The sequence below is a fragment of the Trichomycterus rosablanca genome, chromosome 7, assembly GCF_030014385.1.
Source record: "Trichomycterus rosablanca isolate fTriRos1 chromosome 7, fTriRos1.hap1, whole genome shotgun sequence".
NCBI lineage: Eukaryota > Metazoa > Chordata > Actinopteri > Siluriformes > Trichomycteridae > Trichomycterus > Trichomycterus rosablanca.
In genome coordinates, this window is record NC_085994.1 from 22,686,685 (window position 1) to 22,708,592 (window position 21,908).

Genomic DNA, 21,908 nt, shown 5'->3' on the forward strand with positions numbered 1-21,908 from the left:
CAGAGCAGGTATTATTTAGGTGGTGGATCATTCTCAGCACTGAAGTGACACTGACATGGTGGTGGTGTATTATTCTGTGTTGTGCTGGTATGAGTGGATCAGACACAGCAGCGCTGCCGGAGTTTTTTTTAAATACGGTGTCCACTCACTGTCCACTCTATTAGACACTCCTACCTAGTTGGTCCACCTTGTAGATGTAAAGTCAGAGACAATCGCTCATCTATTGCTGCTGTTTGAGTTGGTCATCTTCTAGACTTTCATCAGCGGTTACAGGACGCTGCCCACGGGACCCTGTTGGCTGGATATTTTTGGTTGGTGGACTACCCTCAGTCCAGCAGTGACAGTGAGGTGTTTAAAAACTCCAGCAGCGCTGCTGTGTCTGATCCACTCATACCAGCACAACACACACTAACACACCACCACCATGTCAGTGTCACTGCAGTGCTGAGAATGATCCACCACCCAAGTGGAGCTGATAAAATGGACAGTGAGTGTAGAAACAAGGAGGTGGTTTTAATGTTATGGCTGATCAGTGTATACATATATATGACAAATAAAGGCGTCCTTATTCTTATTCTTCAGTACCTGACCTTGTAAATGCACTGTTGATTGAATAGGCCAACAAACATGCTCCAAAAGTTTGTGGAACCAATTCTCAAGTGTTGCCAATTCCATATTAATAACACTGGTTTTGAAATGTGATGGTCCAACAGGAGCGCCGTCATATGTCCACATACTTTCGGCCACATAGAGTAGAGTGGGTTATTCTAGTTCTCTGGTTCTCTGTTATCTGCTCTCCACATCCCACATCTGTGTTTAGAACATCAAAGGCACCAGCAAAGTAATTATCATCAAACTGTGCTTACGTCTACAATCATAACATGAAGCATCTGCAGACGTACGCAGTTCTCTAAATCTTTTATTTTTTATGTATAACATAAAACATCTCTGTAGTCTGGGGTTACAATATAAAACATTCAGCCTCACAGATTTATTGCACAAACATTTTGGTGTTTATTTTTGACTTGTGTTTTTGTGTTAGTTTGCAAGTGTGTCTGTAGAAAGTATTGCTAGAAGAACTCACAATACGTAGTATTGGTTCTGCACCCAGTTACACATCAGACATCGGACTTCATACGGATATGGATAATATGGATTTTGGGCATTCCGGGTCCTTTCTGTGTGGAGTTTGCATGTTCTCCCCGTGTCTGCATGGGGAGAACATGCAAACTCCGGGAGCTCCGGTTTCCTCCCACAGCCCAAAAACATGCAGTCAGGTTAATTGGAGATACGAAATTGCCCTATAGGTGAATGGGTGTGTGTACGTGTGTGTGTGTGTCTGACCTTCGATGGACTGGAGCCCCATCCAGGGTGTTACTGTGTGCTTTGCGCCCATTGAAAAGCTGGGGTCTGCACCCCCCCCCCCCCCCCCCGCCCCTAATTGGATAAGCGGTTAAGACAGTGAGTGAGTAAGTGAGCGAGTGTTATCAATGTGGCGATTACCAATAGAAATTGAGCACTGAGCAAAGTGGTAAGTTTTTCCCTCCAGGGTTTTTATTTTTAGCTGGAACATCTGATTTGTAGTAAGAAAAAAAAACGGGGTGCCCATGTGGCGTGGCACGATAATCCGCTAGCACACCAGCACTGGGATTCTGAGCCCCCTGAGTTCGAATCTTGGGTCTGCTACCGGTCGGCTGGGCGTCCTCTAGCAGGCACAATGTGCAGTGCAGACAAAATTGGCCTCTAGTCTGCTGGGTGGGAAAAGACGGGACTAATAAGGAGTGGGGTTATCAATGCTGTGTGAGGACCTTGGTTGCCCAGGGCGCCTGTATAGAAGTGTAGGAGTGCAGAGATCAGGGTGTGGCTCTCCACAGTATGGGTATGGGAAACTAAGAAGGGATTAGGGGACTGCACACACATCGAGGGAGTGTACATCAAGCGTATATACACCCTCCTTGGACGCCATCGGGCCCCCCAGCAGCAGATTGGTTTACGCTAAATTGGGAGAAAATTGGGGGGGGGGCATTTAAAATACCATGGTAACCAAACGGCCACAGGTGCTTTAGTGCTTTAATAGTCCTAATTAACCAGTGAACGTAAGGCGCTTGAATGCTACGTGAATGAAACATGTTAAATTGCTAAATACAAACCTAGCATTTTGAATTTCACAGCAAATTGCATAATAAATGGGAAAAGGCTCATTTCATGGCCCGTGACGTGATTTATTTTTTATGGCCGTGAATAAGGTAGGGCCTTGCTGACTGTGTTTCCCCTGTTTCACTAGGTTAATTTTTGCCACCTTCAACATTGAAAGTGAGCAGTGGAAGTATATACGCAGATCGGGCATAACATTATGACCACCTTCCTAACTGACTGGCTATACAGCCCCATACGCAACAAACAGTGATGCACTGTGTATTCTGACACCTTTCAATCAGAACCAGCATTAACTTCTTTAGCAATTTGAGCTACAGTAGCTCGTCCAGCCTTCGCTCCCCACGTGCATCAATGAAAAGTCTAGAAGATGACCAACTCAAACAGCAGCAATAGATGAGCGATCGTCTCTGACTTTACATCTACAAGGTGGACCAACTAGGTAGAAGTGTCTAATAGAGTGGACAGTGAGTGGACACAGTATTTAAAAACTCCAGCAGCGCTGCTGTGTCTGATCCACTCATACCAGCACAACACACACTAACACACCACCACCCTGTCAGTGTCACTGCAGTGCTGAGAATGATCCAATACCTAAATAATACCTGCTCTGTAGTGGTCCTGTGGGGGTCCTGACCATTGAAGTGCTTCTATATGGTAAGTGGAGCTGATAAAATGGACAGTGATCATTGGCTGATCATTGTATTATCTTGGTATTTGTTGATGTAGTGGGTTTACTTCTGGTGAACTGGTGGTAGAAGCTTCCTCACCTTGGTCTACTTCAGCGAGATCTGCATTAACAACTGAGCCAGAATCTTTCATAGTCGCAGTCCGTTGACCTTTGCACTTTTGTGGTGGGTAGATCAAATAAGTGTCCATTCTCAAAGACCCAGCTTGGACTACAGGCAGTTTAGAGGCAAACTACAGGGGTTGGACAAAATAACTGAAACACCTGTCATTTTAGTGTGGGAGGTTTCATGGCTAAATTGGACCAGTCTGGTGGCCAATCTTCATTAATTGCACATTGCACCAGTAAGAGCAGAGTGTGAAGGTTCAATTAGCAGGGTAAGAGCACAGTTTTGCTCAAAATATTGCAATGCACATAACATTATGGGTGACATACCAGAGTTCAAAAGAGAACAAATTGTTGGTGCACGTCTTGCTGGCGCATCTGTGACCAAGACAGCAAGTCTTTGTGATGTATCAAGAGCCACGGTATCCAGGGTAATGTCAGCATACCACCAAGAAGGACAAACCACATCCAACAGGATTAACTGTGGACGCAAGAGGAAGCTGTCTGAAAGGGATGTTCGGGTGCTAACCCGGATTGTATCCAAAAAACATAAAACCACGGCTGCCCAAATCACGGCAGAATTAAATGTGCACCTCAACTCTCCTGTTTCCACCAGAACTGTCCGTCGGGAGCTCCACAGGGTCAATATACACGGCCGGGCTGCTATAGCCAAACCTTTGGTCACTCGTGCCAATGCCAAACGTCGGTTTCAATGGTGCAAGGAGCGCAAATCTTGGGCTGTGGACAATGTGAAACATGTATTGTTCTCTGATGAGTCCACCTTTACTGTTTTCCCCACATCCGGGAGAGTTACGGTGTGGAGAAGCCCCAAAGAAGCGTACCACCCAGACTGTTGCATGCCCAGAGTGAAGCATGGGGGTGGATCAGTGATGGTTTGGGCTGCCATATCATGGCATTCCCTTGGCCCAATACTTGTGCTAGATGGGCGCGTCACTGCCAAGGACTACCGAACCATTCTGGAGGACCATGTGCATCCAATGGCGGTGCCGTGTATCAGGATGACAATGCACCAATACACACAGCAAGACTGGTGAAAGATTGGTTTGATGAACATGAAAGTGAAGTTGAACATCTCCCATGGCCTGCACAGTCACCAGATCTAAATATTATTGAGCCACTTTGGGGTGTTTTGGAGAAGCGAGTCAGGAAACGTTTTCCTCCACCAGCATCACGTAGTGACCTGGCCACTATCCTGCAAGAAGAATGGCTTAAAATCCCTCTGACCACTGTGCAGGACTTGTTTTCTCTCGACAAGATGGCGGCGCGCACAGACGCAGCGGCTCGCAGCTCTCCACTCTCGGCGCTTTTTTTATTGTATTTATTTAATTTTTTTATTGTAAATATTACAGTTTGTTGGGCTTATAGTCGTCAGGATCTCCTGGACCTGGGATTCCGCTGTGAAAGGATTATTTCATCGGACTATCACAGCTTTCACGATATACCGGGAGAAATAGTCAGGACTCCGGGGTCTCCGTGGATAGTTTTATTCAGCGGTAAGCCCAGGAGGAAACGAAAACAAAGGAAACAGAAGCGCGGCTGCAGGGCCGGTCCGCTAGCACGGCTAAAGAGACAACCGTTTAAGCTGCCGCTTCCCAGCATTTTCCTCTCAAATGCCAGATCCATAATAAACAAGATCGACGAACTGAGGCTACAGTTTGCCGATAATAACTGTCTTCGGAACTGCAGCGTTGCGATCATTACAGAGACCTGGCTGCAGCCCACCATACCGGACTCGGCTATCGAGTTAGCATGCTACACGGCTCACCGCTACGACAGAAACGGCGATTCCGGTAAGAGCAGAGGAGGGGGATTATGCATCTACATAAACAACAGCTGGTGCAAAGATGCAAAGACTGTAGACAGCCATTGTTCCCCGGATTTGGAATATTTAACTGTTAAATGCAGACCATTCTATCTACCTCGCGAGTTTACTGTCGCTATGGTAACGGCCGTATACATACCACCCGATGCTAATGCTAACCGGGCTCTGGGTGAGCTACATAACGCTTTAAGTAACCAACAGAACTCATATCCCAACGCAGTGCACATAGTAGCGGGGGATTTCAACCATGCTGAATTAAAAACAGTGCTACCGAAATTCGAACAGCACATTAAGTGTGCAACTAGGGGTGCAAACACACTGGACAAAGTTTACAGCAACATCAGGAAAGGCTATAGGACAAACCCCTTACCACATCTGGGTCTGTCAGACCATATTTCCATGCTGTTGATCCCTGCATACACACCCTGCAGGAAGAGAATTCCACCAGCCACAAGGACTGTAAAAACATGGCCAGAGGGGGCATCACATCAGCTGCAGGACTGTTTTGAGAGCACAGATTGGAGTGTTTTTGAACATCAGGACCTAGAGGTACACACCACGACTGTGCTCTCTTATATCAACTTCTGTGTTGAAAATGTCACTGTGGACAAACGTATTCGGGCATATTCCAACCAAAAACCCTCGATGACCAAAGAAGTACAGGTCCTGCTGAGACAACGGGACATCGCTTTCAGGTCTGGAGATGGTGTGCAGTACGGAGCCGCTAGAGCTGACCTGAAGAGAGGCATCAGGAAAGCCAAGACGGAGTACAAAAGGGAGATCGAGAACCATTTTGAAACCAACAACACTAGGCAAATGTGGCAGGGAGTCCAGCATCTCACCAACTACAAGTCCAGCAACATCACGATGGCTGAGGACGACCCGGCGCTTGCGGAGGAGCTGAACCACTTCTTCGCACGCTTCGAGGTGGAAAGTTCAGAGGCAGCAGCAGCCCCACCATCCGACTGCAGCAGCTACAGCCTCGTGGTGCAGGAACATGAGGTGAGGTGCACACTGAGGGCGGTAAACCCCAGAAAGGCTGCTGGACCAGACGGAGTGACCGGGAGGGTCCTCAAAGAGTGTGCAGATCAGTTAGCTGGGATTTTTACCAAGATCTTCAATCCCACCCTCGACCCACTTCAGTTCGCATATAGAGCTAACAGATCTACAGAGGATGCCATAGTAACAGCGCTACACACCACCATCTCTCACCTGGAACTGCAGGGACGCTATGCCAGGCTGCTCTTCGTAGACTTTAGCTCGGCCTTCAATACCATACTCCCGGAAAAACTAACTGTAAAGTTAATGGACATTGGACTTTCAACCAACATCTGCTGCTGGATTAGAGACTTCCTCTCAGACCGTACACAGAGAGTTAGAGTCGGCTCACATCTCTCCACAGCCCTCAGACTCAACACTGGGTCTCCACAGGGCTGTGTGCTGAGTCCACTACTCTATACCCTGTACACGTACGACTGTGTCAGTAGCCATCCAGACAACGTCACAATTAAGTTCGCAGATGACACCACCCTGGTTGGACTTATCTCTAATGGCGATGAAACGGCATATAAGGAGGAGGTCCAAAGGCTAGTGGGGTGGTGCGCAGACAACAACTTGGTCATCAACACCTCCAAGACCAAAGAACTAATTGTAGACTTCAGGAGGAGGAAGTCTGAACTGCATCCAATTTGGATTAACGGGGAGTGTGTGGAGAGGGTACCCAGCTTCAAGTTTCTGGGGGTGCATATGGACGCAGACCTCCAATGGAGTTCTAATACCTCGGCGGTAGTGAAGAGGGCCCAGCAGCGCCTCCACTTTCTGAGGATCCTCAGGAGGCTCAACCTGAGGAAAGATCTGCTGACTGCTTTCTACCGCTGCTCCGTGGAGAGTGTGCTGACCTATTGCATCTCTGTGTGGTTCTCCAGCTGCACCACAGCACACAAGAAGGCCATACAGAGGGTCATCAACACCGCCCAGAAAATCATTGGGCACCCTCTCCCATCACTAAAGGAGCTCTACAGCACCCGCTGTCTCAGGAGGGCACACAAAATTAAAAAAGACAGCACACACCCAGGGTACCGGATGTTTGAACTGATGCCCTCGGGTAGACGGTACAGGCAAATCAAAACAAGGACTAATAGACTGAGAGACAGTTTTTACAACAGGGCCATAGCTCTGTTAAACACAAACATGTGACACATCATGTGTCATTCAACGGGTATTGTGCAATTGCAATTTCATTCACTTTAATGGGACATGTGCAACTTATAATTAAAAAAATTTTATTGGACATTTATTGGACATGTGCAATAGCTTCTTTTCCTGCTTCGGTTTTGTTTAAGTGCTTTTTTTTATATTTATATTTGTAATAGTACTATTGTTTGCTGTGGTTGTTTTTCCTTGCACCGAGAGGGGGGGGTTGTATTTCAATTTCGTTGTATAAGTGTACAAGTACAATGTGCAATGACAATAAAGTATTCGTATTCGTATTCGTATATATGTCATTTCCAAGACGAATTGACGCTGTATTGGCCGCAAAAGGAGGCCCTACACCATACTAATAAATTATTGTGGTCTAAAACCAGGTGTTTCAGTTATTTTGTCCAACCCCTGTAGATCTATATGACATCACAAGAAATCTTGCATATGCCAATATTGATTTTCCAGTCCCATCCTACTCCTTGAGTAAATGCACGACCCCCCTCAACCAGACAGCAAATCTCTCAACTGCACAGCATCAGAAAAGCCCATTCGACCTTCCTTCCTCAATCAAACTACATGTTAACTACATGTCATTGAGTCCTTAATGAATCACACAACCATCTATGCCTGGGAATCTGGGAGAGCATTAGTGCTGCCCCTGGTGTAAGGCATGGCATTTCTGTCTCCCTTTTTTAACAAAAGTGGCACTAGTAAAACTAAGGCATCTGGAAGCTATGCTGAAAAGGTAGCATTTAGCATTCTTTTCCAACACCAACTTCTCTGACGGTCTGCTGGGTAACATTAAATTTGCATGTGTGAGTGTGTGAGCAGCTTAGAACAAAGCAGCAGTGGCATGTGTACCTTGTGTGTGCCTGCAGGGTTAAAATCCTTATTATCTGGTGGCAAAACAATGTCAAAACCTCACATTACTGGAAGGAAAAACTGTTTCGACTAGTTACAAGTCCCACTACAAATAGTTTAATGTAATAGCCATTTGAAACAAATCTATTTAGAATTGTTTTCATTTTTTACCACCGCTTTATTCTAGTCAGGATCAAAATCTGGGTCATTTCCACACAACTGATTTCATTTCTTAATTAGATTTTCACTACTAATTACGTTTTCATGCATTCTTGAGTTCTAAACATTGTGGTCGGTTCTTCAGTGAAACACAGTGGCAACCTGGTAAAAATGTTGAGATATGTGTGAGGTGTTTAAAAACTCCAGCAGGGCTGCTGTGTCTTATCCTGTCATAGCAGCACAACACACACTAACACACAGACCACCATGTCAGTGTCACTGCAGTGCTGAGAATGATCCACCACCTAAATAATACCTGCTCTGTGGTGGTCCTGGGAGAGTCCTGACCATTGAAGAACAGCATGAAAGGGGGCTAACAAAGCATGCAGAGAAACAGATGGACTACAGTTAGTAATTGTAGAACTACAAAGTGCTTCTCTATGGTAAGTGGAGCTGATAAAATGGAGAGTGAGTATAGAAACAAGGAGGTGGTTTTAATGGTATGGTATTTTAAACATTTTAAAGTATATAATAATGTGACAAAATTGGTGATGACTAAATATTAAAACACTGGGTAAAAATAAAAAAAGGGCCTAAAGTAACACACCATTCTAACACTCCAGCCAACCACCGCAGTACTTTGGTCTGGTCAGGGACTCACAATTAGTTACATTGGGGATTGACCTTCTTGCACTACAGCAGAGACTCGTGCTATCTGGTTTATGCACCATTACAACTGATAAAGAGATACAGAGGTCATAAAAACATGGCACGTAGCCTAGTGTGATACCCTGTATGTGTTAAGTCTGTGGCTCTCCTGGGTCAGGGCGGGGGTGTGCAACAGTAAAAAAAGAACTGGGCACAACTAGATTGGGAGGAAAATTCTCAGCTTTACATCCATTGCTTGGACAACTCAAGCAGCTGCTTGGTTTGCCTGCTTTTCTTGTTTTGTCTCCACAAAAGGAGACGCAGATGTAAATGAAGATTTAGGAAATCCCCAGACTGCGCTGGAATCAAACTTCCCTGACTGGAAATGTAGGAGGTGAGCAAGCAAGCCAGGAAGAGACCCCTAAATAGAACCGCCAGACAAAAAGCATGTGTTGGCTGACTTTGCGAGGCAACATATTAACCTTGTTAACAGTGATAGTTACCTCGTGGTTTTCATTTACGCTATACAAGGTTTCCTAACTGTCATTTTCTGTGCCAAGGTCACAGATTCCACACTTGTGTAGGATTAATAACGTTTGTTATTATCGATTTATAACCATATGAACAGATTCTGATTCCTTTTTATTGTTGTGTCTTCAACTATCATATTCAGGTTAAAACCATGGAGACTCCAGACCCCTTATTAGCTTGATATTTACCCGACTAAGTTTATAAGAGATGCTTATAAGCCTGATTTCTATTCCATGATTTTGTTCCATGTACACATACACCTAAAATAGTGCTGGGCGATATAACGGTACATTCGGTATACCGTTTTTGAATCCTCATACGGTATGGATTTTTCAAATACCACCATACCGTAGCATAGATAATACAACAGCTGTAGGCTTCAGTAGGCAGAAAATCATATAATATTGTTCGCCATTAAAAGCGCTATGGAGCGTTGTGCAGATTAGATACAGCTCAACAGATGAGAAAGGTTTCCTCGATATGGTGAAAAAAAAAAAAAAAAAAAAACAGATGGAGGATGAAGAGAGGAAGACCAAATATGAACCGGAAGAACCTGCCAAAGAAATGAGGCGTGTCTGCAGTTTAGAACAGACTAAAACACTATATACCGAACGGCTTGTCGAGTCACGGCAGTTGCAAACAACGACATTACGAACGCAGTAACAATCAACATATGCAGACATAGCAGCGAATGCAAAAGATCAAACAGTTTTCTTGTCATGCTGACTGCACAGACAGTGATGGACTACACAGGGATGAAATTTATAGAAGAGTGATTTCCCTCCAGGAAAACATTTAATTTGTGGTAAAAACTGGGTAGAAATGAATCTGTTTGTGATCAGATAATTAACGCTGTACTGCCATGGCATTTTCTTTTTTTTCTTGGCGTCTGGTAAACCTTGGCAACCGGCTCAGGTGGCACAGCGGTGAAACACACGCTAGCACACTGGATCTGGGATCTCGAATACATCGTACAGTGGGGCCAAAAAGTATTTAGTCAGCCACTGATTGTGCAAGTTCTCCTACTTGATACATACTTGAAGATGAGAGAGGTCTGTAATTTTCATCATAGGTACACTTCAACTATGAGAGACAAAATGAGAAAAAAAAAATCCAGGAAATCACATTGTAGGATTTTTTTGTAAGAATTTATTTGTAAATTATGGTGGAAAATAAGTCAAGATCATGAGAACGGTGAGCAAAAATCCCAGAACTACATAGAGGGACCTGATGAATGACCTGCAGAGAGCTGGGACCAAAGTAACAAAGGCTACCATCAGTATACACACTACGCCGAGAGGGACTCAAATCCTGCAGTGCCAGGCGTGTCCCCCTGCTTAAGCCAGTACATGTCCAGGCCCGTCTGAAGTTTGCCAGAGAGCATATGGATGATCCAGAAGAGGATTGGGAGAATATCATGTGGTCAGATGAAACCAAAATGGAACTTTTTGGTAAAAACTCAACTCGTCGTGTTTGGAGGAAGAAGAATGCTGAGTAAACACCATACCTACTGTGAAGCATGGGGGTGGAAACATCATGCTTTGGGGCTGTTTTTCTGCAAAGGGGACAGGACGACTAATCCGTGTTAAGGGAAGAATGAACGGGGCCATGTATCGTGAGATTTTAAGCCAAAACCTCCTTCCATCAGTGAGAGCATTGAAGATGGAACATGGCTGGGTCTTCCAGCATGACAATGATCCCAAACACACCGCTCGGGCAACGAAGGAGTGGCTCCGTAAAAAGCATTTCAAGGTCCTGGAGTGGCCTAGCCAGTCTCCAGACCTCAACCCCATAGAAAATTTGAGGAGGGAGTTGAAAGTCTGTGTTGCCCAGCGACAGCCCCAAAACATCACTGCTCTAGAGGAGATCTGCATGGAGGAATGGGCCAAAATACCAGCTACAGTGTGTGCAAACCTGGTGAAGACTTACAGGAAACGTTTGACCTCTGTCACTGCCAACAAAGGTTATGTTACAAAGTATTGAGTTGAACTTTTGCTATTGACCAAATACTTATTTTCCACCATAATTTACAAATAAATTCTTTAAAAATCCTACAATGTGATTTCCTGGATTTTTTCTCATTTTGTCTCTCATAGTTGAAGTGTACCTATGATGATAATTACAGACCTCTCTCATCTTTCTAAGTAGGAGAACTTGCACAATCAGTGGCTGACTAAATACTTTTTGGCCCCACTGTATCGAATCTCAGCTCTGCCATCCGGCTGGGTTGAGCAGCCACATGATCAGCGATTGGCCTGTTGTTCATATAGGGGTGGGGTAGTAGTAAGCCGGATAGGGTTTCCTCGTAACTGATGCAACTACGACCTCTGCTTGCTGATTGATGGCGCCTGCACAGGGGCGGGGAAGGAGTGCGTTGATCAGGGTGTGTCTCTCCGTACACAGGGCTGATCCGCATTAGCACTCGCCTAGTGCAGCTGAAAAAATGCATAGGCAAAATGCCCACGTGTCGGAGGGGGCATGGGTTAGCTTCGTTTTCCTCAAATCAGAGCGGGGATCGGCATTAGTGGTTTATATTTACAAAATACAATCAAGCTGAACAGCCAAAGCATTAAAATGCATTTCTTTATACTTTTGTCAGGTAAATAAAGGTCCTAGATTTTACTGCGTTTTACAAAATGTTCCAACTGTACCAAAAACGGGAATGGAATATGTTTTTACTTTGTGACATCAGTTTAGGAAGTCTGGCCCTTTCCTGTTCCAGCATGACTGTGCCCCTGCGCACATAAAATGAGGTCCATAAAGACAAAGATTGATGTGTTTGGTGTAAAGCAAATTGTGGCAGTCTACACAGATGATGAAGTAACAAGGTTCTTACTTGTCAGTGGGACTCAAAACAACAAGTCCATTCTCACTGCATTCATGATACAGATAAATACCAAAACTTGACATGAATCATCTGTTATAAATACACTGATCAGCAATAACTTGTTTCTACATTCACTGTCCATTTTATCAGCTCCACTTACCACATAGAAGCACTTTGTAGTTCTACAATTACTGACTGTAGTCCATCTGTTTCTCTGCATGCTTTGTTAGCCCCCTTTCATGCTGTTCTTCAATGGTCAGGACTCTCCCAGGACCACTACAGAGCAGGTATTATTTGGATGGTGGATCATTCTCAGCACTGCAGTGACACTGACATGGTGATGGTGTGTTAGTGTGTGTTGTGCTGGTATGAGTGCCAGCAACAGGCCAGCAACACATTCCAAAAAAAGTTGGGACGGGGACAATTGAGGGCTAGTAATGAGGTAAAAACTAAATAATGTGATTCCAAACAGATGATGTCAACAGGTGATTGTAATCATGGTTTGGTACAAAAGCAGCATCTAGGAAAGGCTGAGTAGTTAATGAGCAAAGATGATCAGAGGATCTCCAGTTTGTCAACAAATGTTTAAAAACAATGAACCTCAAAGAAAGATTGAAAGGGATTTGCATATTTCTCCCTCTACAGTGCATAATATCATGCACAAGTTACATGCACAAATGCTACTTAAAACTTTACTGTGCAAAAAAGAAGCCTTATGTTAACCATGTCCAGAAGCGGCGTCAACTTTTCTGGGCTCTGAGGCATCTAGGATGGACCATCACACAGTGGAAACGTGTATTGTGGTCAGATGAATCAACATATCAGATCTTTTTTGGAAAAAATGGACGCCGAAAAGGACCATCCAGACTGTTATCAGTTAACAAGTCCAAAAGCCAGGGTCTGCCATGGTATGGGGATGTGTCAGTGCCCTTGGCAAAGGTCATTTACACTTCTGTGATGGCAGCATTAATGCAGAAAAGTACATTGAGATCTTAGAGCAACATGTGCTGCCTTCAAGATGTCATCTTTTCCAGGGACCACATGCTGCACACATTACAAAGGCACGGCTGTGGAAGAAGAGGGTACGGGTACTGGACTGGCCCGCCTGCAGTCCTGACCTGTCCCCAATAGAGAATGTGTGGAGAATTTTAAAACAATGACGACCCCGTACTGTTGCACATCTTAAGACGTGTCTGCAGGAAGAATGAGACAAAATAAAAGCCGAAACACTAAATCACTTGGTCTCCTCAGTGCCAAAATGTCTTTTAAGTGTGGTGAAAAGGGATAACAACATTTTCTGATTTGGGGTTGTATATGTATGACAGATAATTATTGAAACATTACAAGTCCTATTATATAAGGAAAGAAAATATTGTCACATGGGTGGGTCTCATTCCCAGCACATTATAACATCACTACTGGAAAGTTTCATTCCTATGAATGTAAAAAATAGTCTTTAGGAACTAAATAGTTCAAAAAACAAAAGCTTTAGTTTGTTTGTGTACATTATTTATTTACATTTAATGTGTGTACGTGTCCATGTGAACCAAAACAGACTTGTCTATAAAATCCCTGCAGATTTATTTTTGGAGTTTTAATGTAGCTGGGAACTTGATAAGGTTCTGCTTATAATAGGAGGAGGTGACGGGACATTTAGTACCGTGTTGACACTATATCCCAAACTTAAACTGGAACGAGTTTAAGGTAATGTATACCATGTTTTAAACTATTTTACCATGGTGAATTAGAGATTCTGCTGACATGTTAGCGTTCCCCGCGCTGTGGCTAAAACGTTATTGGCCGGAGAAACTGAGTAATCCAGTTAGCCACAGAGCAGCACTTTCTCCTCAACTTCTCATACAAAATACTCCCAAATAAAAGAAATAAACTTCGTCTTACCCACGGAGTGAGTCTTTTTTATTTCCAGCACCAGGTCAAACGCGTGTTTTTGTAGCTTTTCCACACAAACTTTGGTGTTCGCTGGTAATAGACGGTAGGAAGCTCCAATCCGGGGTAACCGCTGCTAGACCACTGCATTCTGAGCTGGTACATCCCATAAAACACACACACACACGCACACGCACACACACACACACACAGTACATACGCTCATACCGAACACACACTACACTCATATGCATACAGCAAACACACACAAACACATAGCCAACATACAGTACACACAAAGTACACACACACACACACACACATACTGAACACACACTACACTCACATACATACAATAAACACACATAGACACACTATATGAACTTAATACACATAGCCCACATACAGTACACACAGAGTACACACACACATACTAAACACACACTACACTCACATACATACAGTACACACACATACACTCATAAAAAACATGTAGATGTACATATAGTACACACACTACACTCACATGCACACAGTAAACACACATAGACACTATATGAACTTAATACACAAAGCCTACATATAGTACACACACTACATTCACATACATACAGTAAACACACATAGACACACTATATGAACTCAATACACAAAGCCTACATATAGTACACACACTACACTCACATACATACAGTAAACACACATAGACACACTATATGAACTCAATACACAAAGCCTACATATAGTACACACACTACATTCACATACATACAGTAAACACACATAGACACACTATATGAACTCAATACACAAAGCCTACATATAGTACACACACTACACTCACATACATACAGTAAACACACATAGACACTATGAACTCAATACACAAAGCCTACATATAGTACACACACTACACTCACATACATACAGTAAACACACATAGACACACTATATGAACTTAATACACATAGCCTACATATAATACACACACTACACTCACATAAATACAGTAAACACACATACACACTATATAAACCACATACACATACTCTACATATAGTACATACAAAGTACACACACATACTCATAAAACACATACACATACTGAACACACACTACACTCACATACACTCAGTAAACACACATAGACACACTATATGAACTTAATACACATAGCCTACATATAGTACACACACTACACTCACATACATAAAGTAAACACACACGCATACTAAACACACACTACACTCACATACAGTAAACACACATAGACACACTATATGAATTTAATACACATAGCCTACATATAGCACACACACTACACTCACATACATACAGTAAACACACATAGGCACACTATATGAATTTAATACACATAGCCTACATATAGTTTACACACTACACTCACATACATACAGTAAACACACACACATACTAAACACACACTACACTCACATACACACAGTAAACACAGACACACTATATGAACTTAATACACATAGCCTACATGTAGTTTACACACTACACTCACATACATACAGTAAACACACACACATACTAAACACACACTACACTCACATACATACAGTAAACACACATACACATATACTGAACACACACTACACTCACATACATACAATAAACACACATAGACACACTATATGAATTTAATACACATAGCCCACATACAGTACACACAGAGTACACACACACCCATACTAAACACACACTTCACTCACATACATACAGTAAACACACATAGACACACTATATGAATTTAATACACATAGCCCACATACAGTACACACAGAGTACACACACACCCATACTAAACACACACTTCACTCACATACATACAGTAAACACACATAGACACACTATATGAATTTTATACACATAGCCTACATATAAAACACACACATACTTATAAAACACACACCTACTGCACACACTACACTGACATACATACAGTACACACACATACACACACCATCTATGAACCGCATACACATAGTCTACATAAAGTACACACATATACTCATAAAACACACACACACACACTGCACTTACATACATACAGTAAACACACATAGACACACTATATGAACTTAATACACATAGCCTACATATAGTACACACACTGTACATTCACATAAATACAGTAAACACACATACACACTATATAAACCACATACACATACTCTACATAGATAGATAGATAGATAGATAGATAGATAGATAGATAGATAGATAGATAGATAGATAGATAGATAGATAGATAGATAGATAGATAGATAGATAGATAGATAGATACTTTATTTATCCCGAAGGAAATTATTGGTCTCCAGTAGTTTAACAAAGAAGAGAAATCTTAATACAAATACAAAATAAAGTAAGTACAAATAAGGTGCATTAATACAGCATATGGTATGCAACAAAATAACAGCATGTACAAATTGTGCATCTGGTACATGTGATAAAAGCAGCAGTGTATCTATTCTTATAAACAATATATACAGATATATAAGAATAAATATAGAGATAAGGATGTTATAGTTATAAATATCTACAATGTATAATTTATGGGTATATGTATGTATATAAAATAGAATATGAATAGAGATTGTGTATCAGATATAAAATATGTCGGACATAGGCATGGATGAGAATAGTGGTGGTAGCATACAGATAATTATAGCAGCATGTATGTAGATAAAATTATAAAAATTATAACCGATATATGTACATACAGGTATGAAAACAAGAATGTAAGTACAGAATATGTAAAGTGGCAATACAAATGTATGTTTGAGTTGTTGATTCGGTTTAACGACCCCGTCGTTGTGAGGTGTTAAACAGTCTGACTGCTTGGGGTACATAGTACATACAAAGTACACACACATACTCATAAAACACATACACATACCGAACACAACACTACACTCACATACATACAGTAAACACACACACTCACTATATGAATTTAATACACATAGCCTACATATAGTACACACACTACACTCACATACATACAGTAAACACACATAGACACACTATACGAACTTAATACAAATAGTCTACATACAGTACACACAGAGTACACACACATTCTCATAAAACACACACACACACACACACACACACAAAACACAAACTACACTCACACACAGTAAACACACATAAACACACTATATGAACTCAATACAAATAGCCTACATACAGTACACACAAAGTACACACACACATACTGAACACACACTGCTTTCGCATACATACAGTAAACACACACACTCACTATATGAATTTAATACACATAGCCTACATATAGTACACACACTACACTCACATACATACAGTAAACACATATAGACACACTTAATGAACTTAATACACATTCACAAAGTATATGCACAAACAGTACATACTGAACACACACTACACAGACATACATAGAGCAAACACACATACACACCCTCTATGAACCGCATACACATTGTCTACATATAGTACACAAAAAGTACACACACATACTTATAAAACACACACACACATACTGAACACACACTGCACTCACATACATACAGCAAACAAACACACTATATGAATTGAATACACATAGCCTACATACAGTACACAGAGTACACACATATTCTCATAAAACACACACACATACTAAACACAAAGTACACTCACACACAGTAAACACACAGACACACTATATGAACTCAATACAAATAGCTTACATATAGTACACACACTACACTCACATACATACAGTAAACACACAGACACACTATATAAACCACATACACATAGCCACACAGTTCACACACACACATACACACACAGTACACTTACATGTAAAGTATATGCATGCACAGAACACACACTCATACAATGCCCTCACATACATAAACACACTTAGACACACTATATGAACTGCATACACATAGCCCACATACAGTACACACACACACAAACTCATAAAACACACACACACAGCCAATACACTTACCTACATTACACACACACTCACAAAGTATATGCACGCACGGTACACACACTCATACCAAACACACAATACACTAACATACATAAACACACATAGACACGCACATGTACACACACATACTCATAAAACACAAGCACACACATGCACACACATACAGTAAGCACACATACAATACATATACACACACAGTACAACTTACTGAATGTACTGAAAATAGGGGTTGTACATTATACACACCAACAGGGTACATACACACTGTACACACATACCTACAGTACATTTACATACCTACAGTGGATACACACATACAAAAGAACACAGTACCTAAATACACTCCCATTCACATAAGTATTTTACAAGTAGTACAAGCAGAGAAAAGTCTAATAATAAAGATCTATTGAAAGCTTAGAATATAGTTAGAATATAGGTAGTTTTTTAAGTGGGGTAGTAGGTGCAAGCTTAGTAAACTGTTGTGTCTTTACATGTTTTTTGAACACAGCAAGAGACGTAGCTGTTTAAACAGACAGGAAAAGTTAATTCCACCACCTAGGTGCTATAACACACAATAAACCTAGCTTCCTTGAGTTCTGACGGGTGGATCCAAAAAAACCAGACTTGCCCATCAAAGGGTACAAGTTGCAGAATTGCAGGTTGGTACTAATCTGTTTCTGACTTCATAGGCATGCATCATTGTTTTGAATAGAATAAGGGCAGCTACAGAGCTACAGGACTGGACAAGACTCTGACTTGCTTCCATAGAAAGTACCTATGATTAGGACACGGTGAGGTCAACTTAGCAACATAAGCCAGGAAGGTTTGCTGGTTATGCAGAACAACATCAAGGTTTTAAACATTTTCAAATGGTGTTATGAGAGTCAAGTGATGTAATATCATGGCATGGATATACAACCCCAAATCAGAAAAAGTTGGGACAGCATGGAAAATGCAAATAATAATAATAAAAAAAACACACATAGTTTCTTACATTTACTTTGACTTTTATTTCATTGCAGACAGTATGAACATCCATTCCTGCATTTCAGGCCTGCAACACATTCCAAAAAGAGTTGGGAGAGTAAAGCATTTACCACTTTGTAATGGTGCCATGTCTTTTCACCACACTTAAAAGACGTTTTGGCACAGAGGAGACCAAGTGATTTAGTGTTTCAGCTTTTATTTTGTCCCATTGTTCCTGCAAACACGTCTTAAGATTAACACGTCACATTTTTTGTTTCAAAATTCTTCACACATTCTCTATTGAGGACAGGTCAGGACCGCAGGCAGGCCAGTCCAGTACCTGTACCCTTTTCTTCCTCAACCATGCCTTTGTAATGTGTGCAGCATGTGGTTTTACATTGTCTTGTTGAAAAATGCATTGACTTCCCTGGAAAAGATGACGTCTTGAAGGCAGCCCATGTTGCTCTAAGATCTCAATGTACTTTTCTGCATTAATGCTGCCATCACAGAAGTGTAAATGACCTTTGCCAAGGGCACTGACACAGCCCCATACCATGACAGACACTGGCTTTTAGACTTGTTGCTGATAACAGTAATTTTCACCTAATTAGTAGCCCCAAATTTCCCCTGTCCCAACTTTTTTGGAATGTGTTGCAGGCCTGAAATGCAGGAATGGAGGTAAATTATCAAATGAAATAAAGTTGAGCAGGTAAAACATGAAATATCTTGGGTTCAAACTGTCTGCAATCAAATAAAAAAAAAAGGCAAAGTAAATGTAAGGAACACTGCATTTTTTTTTTATTTGCATTTTCCATACTGTCCCAACTCTTTCTGATTTTGGGTTGTACAGTACATTAAACACTGTTGACATGTACTGCATACCGCATTTTTCATGGTTCCTTTTGTTACTAGTTTTCTCTTTGTTAACATGTTTACACAAGTACCAAGAACTGTTTAAAAAGTATGTAAGACATGTCATTAGACACCACCAGCATTTATTTAAGCACTTTGTGGGCAGAACCCATTGTAGATGCAGTACAGCATCATGGCGCCTGGGTTGGGACCTCATCTCCTGTTTCTTTTGGAACTTTTGGATTCCATGTAAGAAAATAGCTATAATAAGCTAGTTGTAACGATGTAATGTTGGTGGGTACTGTGGCAACTTCCACTGTGATTGGCATATAGAGGGATATTATTATTAGTAAACAGTGATGCAATGACTTGTGGTCTACCTTTTTTAGGGTTGCTGTGATTTAATAAGACGTAACTGTTCAGTTAATATTGTTAACCCAAAGTTCCTGCTCTACTAGTTTAAAAAGCTCTTACGCCATGCATTTATGTGTGTTGACACATCCCAAGCATGTAGAAAATGGTTAAAGGTGTTTCTCTCAAAACATGGAGTGCAGTTTCAGGAAACACCTCAAATTTGTCTAAACATACAATTACCAAAATTATAGCTGCCTGTGACAAATATGAAAAGCATCTGTTGCTAAAATAACAAGACAAAACTTCCAAAGCATTATATTTATTATATTTAAATTCTGACTTCTTCTAATTCTGCCTAATATAAGACTGCCAACTGGATGGATGGATGGATGGATGGATAGATAGATAAAAGTGAAACAGGAGAAACATCCAGCTAAACACAGATACACATGGATGGTTTTAGAGTGAACCTGATGGTTATTCCACACTAATGCAGATTTGTCTCATATTCGCACTTTGATGACATATTACTGCACCGCTCAAGCCAAGCGCTGAACAAAGCGGCTGTTTTCATAAAAAACTGAACACGTTGAGTTTAAGGAAAAGGTTGTGTTAAAGGGTACAATTTCTAGACAAAAAGTTTGAGTTTAGGGGACGTTGAGTTACAAGGTAACACTGTACTGGTTGTTGTCATGATGGTGAAGTAAGAGAAAATAACATTAGATTTATCAGTATTTTTTTCTCAACCCTAGAAAACCACATTTAACAGTGTACTGTTAAGCTTTATGGGTAACTTCAGAGAAATGCATTCCTGAATATATTTACACAATGCTGCTAAAACAATAAAGTGAAAGCTTATTTACCACTTTGTCCAAAATTTTCCCAGTAACTACAAGATGTATTATTAGTGCCAGCCACCGTAGGCCAGAGTTTCTCAACAACTGGGCCAAAAGGGAAGGCCAGACAGGGGAAGCTTATTTAAATAGCACATTCCATTCACAGTAATTCAAGATTTAAAAAGACTTTAAATAAAAGTATGAAAAAATAAATATATTTTTTAAAATGTTTAACTTAAGAGAATAGTTAATTAGGATAGAATATGATGAAATAAATAGCGTTAAGTGTGCTTAAGTGTGTTAAATTAAGTATGCTTAATGGCATATAAAGGGTTATAAGAACTAGTGCAATACTGTCCCTAAGGGATAAAAACAGTGACTTAAACTAGGCTAAGTGGCATGTAGTAATGAAGTAGAAAGACTTTATCAGTGGCATGGTATGTTTTTTTTACTATCAGAAGAGAAAACATATGTTATGCCTGATCGGTGAATATATACAGTATATACAGTATATATACGTACAGTATATATATATACAGTGTATCACAAAAGTGAGTACACCCCTCACATTTCTGCAAATATTTTATTATATCTTTTCATGGGACAACACTATAGAAATAAAACTTGGATATAAGTTAGAGTAGTCAGTGTACAACTTGTATAGCAGTGTAGATTTACTGTCTTCTGAAAATAACTCAACACACAGCCATTAATGTCTAAATAGCTGGCAACATAAGTGAGTACACCCCACAGTGAACATGTCCAAATTGTGCCCAAAGTGTCAATATTTTGTGTGACCACCATTATTATCCAGCACTGCCTTAACCCTCCTGGGCATGGAATTCACCAGAGCTGCACAGGTTGCTACTGGAATCCTCTTCCACTCCTCCATGATGACATCACGGAGCTGGTGGATGTTAGACACCTTGAACTCCTCCACCTTCCACTTGAGGATGCGCCACAGGTGCTCAATTGGGTTTAGTCCATCACCT

The 21,908-nt window shown here is 41.3% G+C and overlaps 1 protein-coding gene across 1 annotated transcript in view; it reads right to left on the bottom strand.

The window, feature by feature from the left end:
• The window catches only part of kank3 (KN motif and ankyrin repeat domains 3), a 47,980-nt gene extending 33,890 nt beyond the window's left edge, over positions 1-14,090 (bottom strand). The window contains exon 1 of the mRNA XM_062999145.1: positions 13,918-14,090. The gene's annotated coding sequence lies outside the window, so the exon portion shown is untranslated. The remainder of the gene's footprint in view (positions 1-13,917) is intronic.
• Positions 14,091-21,908: the final 7,818 nt, after the last annotated feature.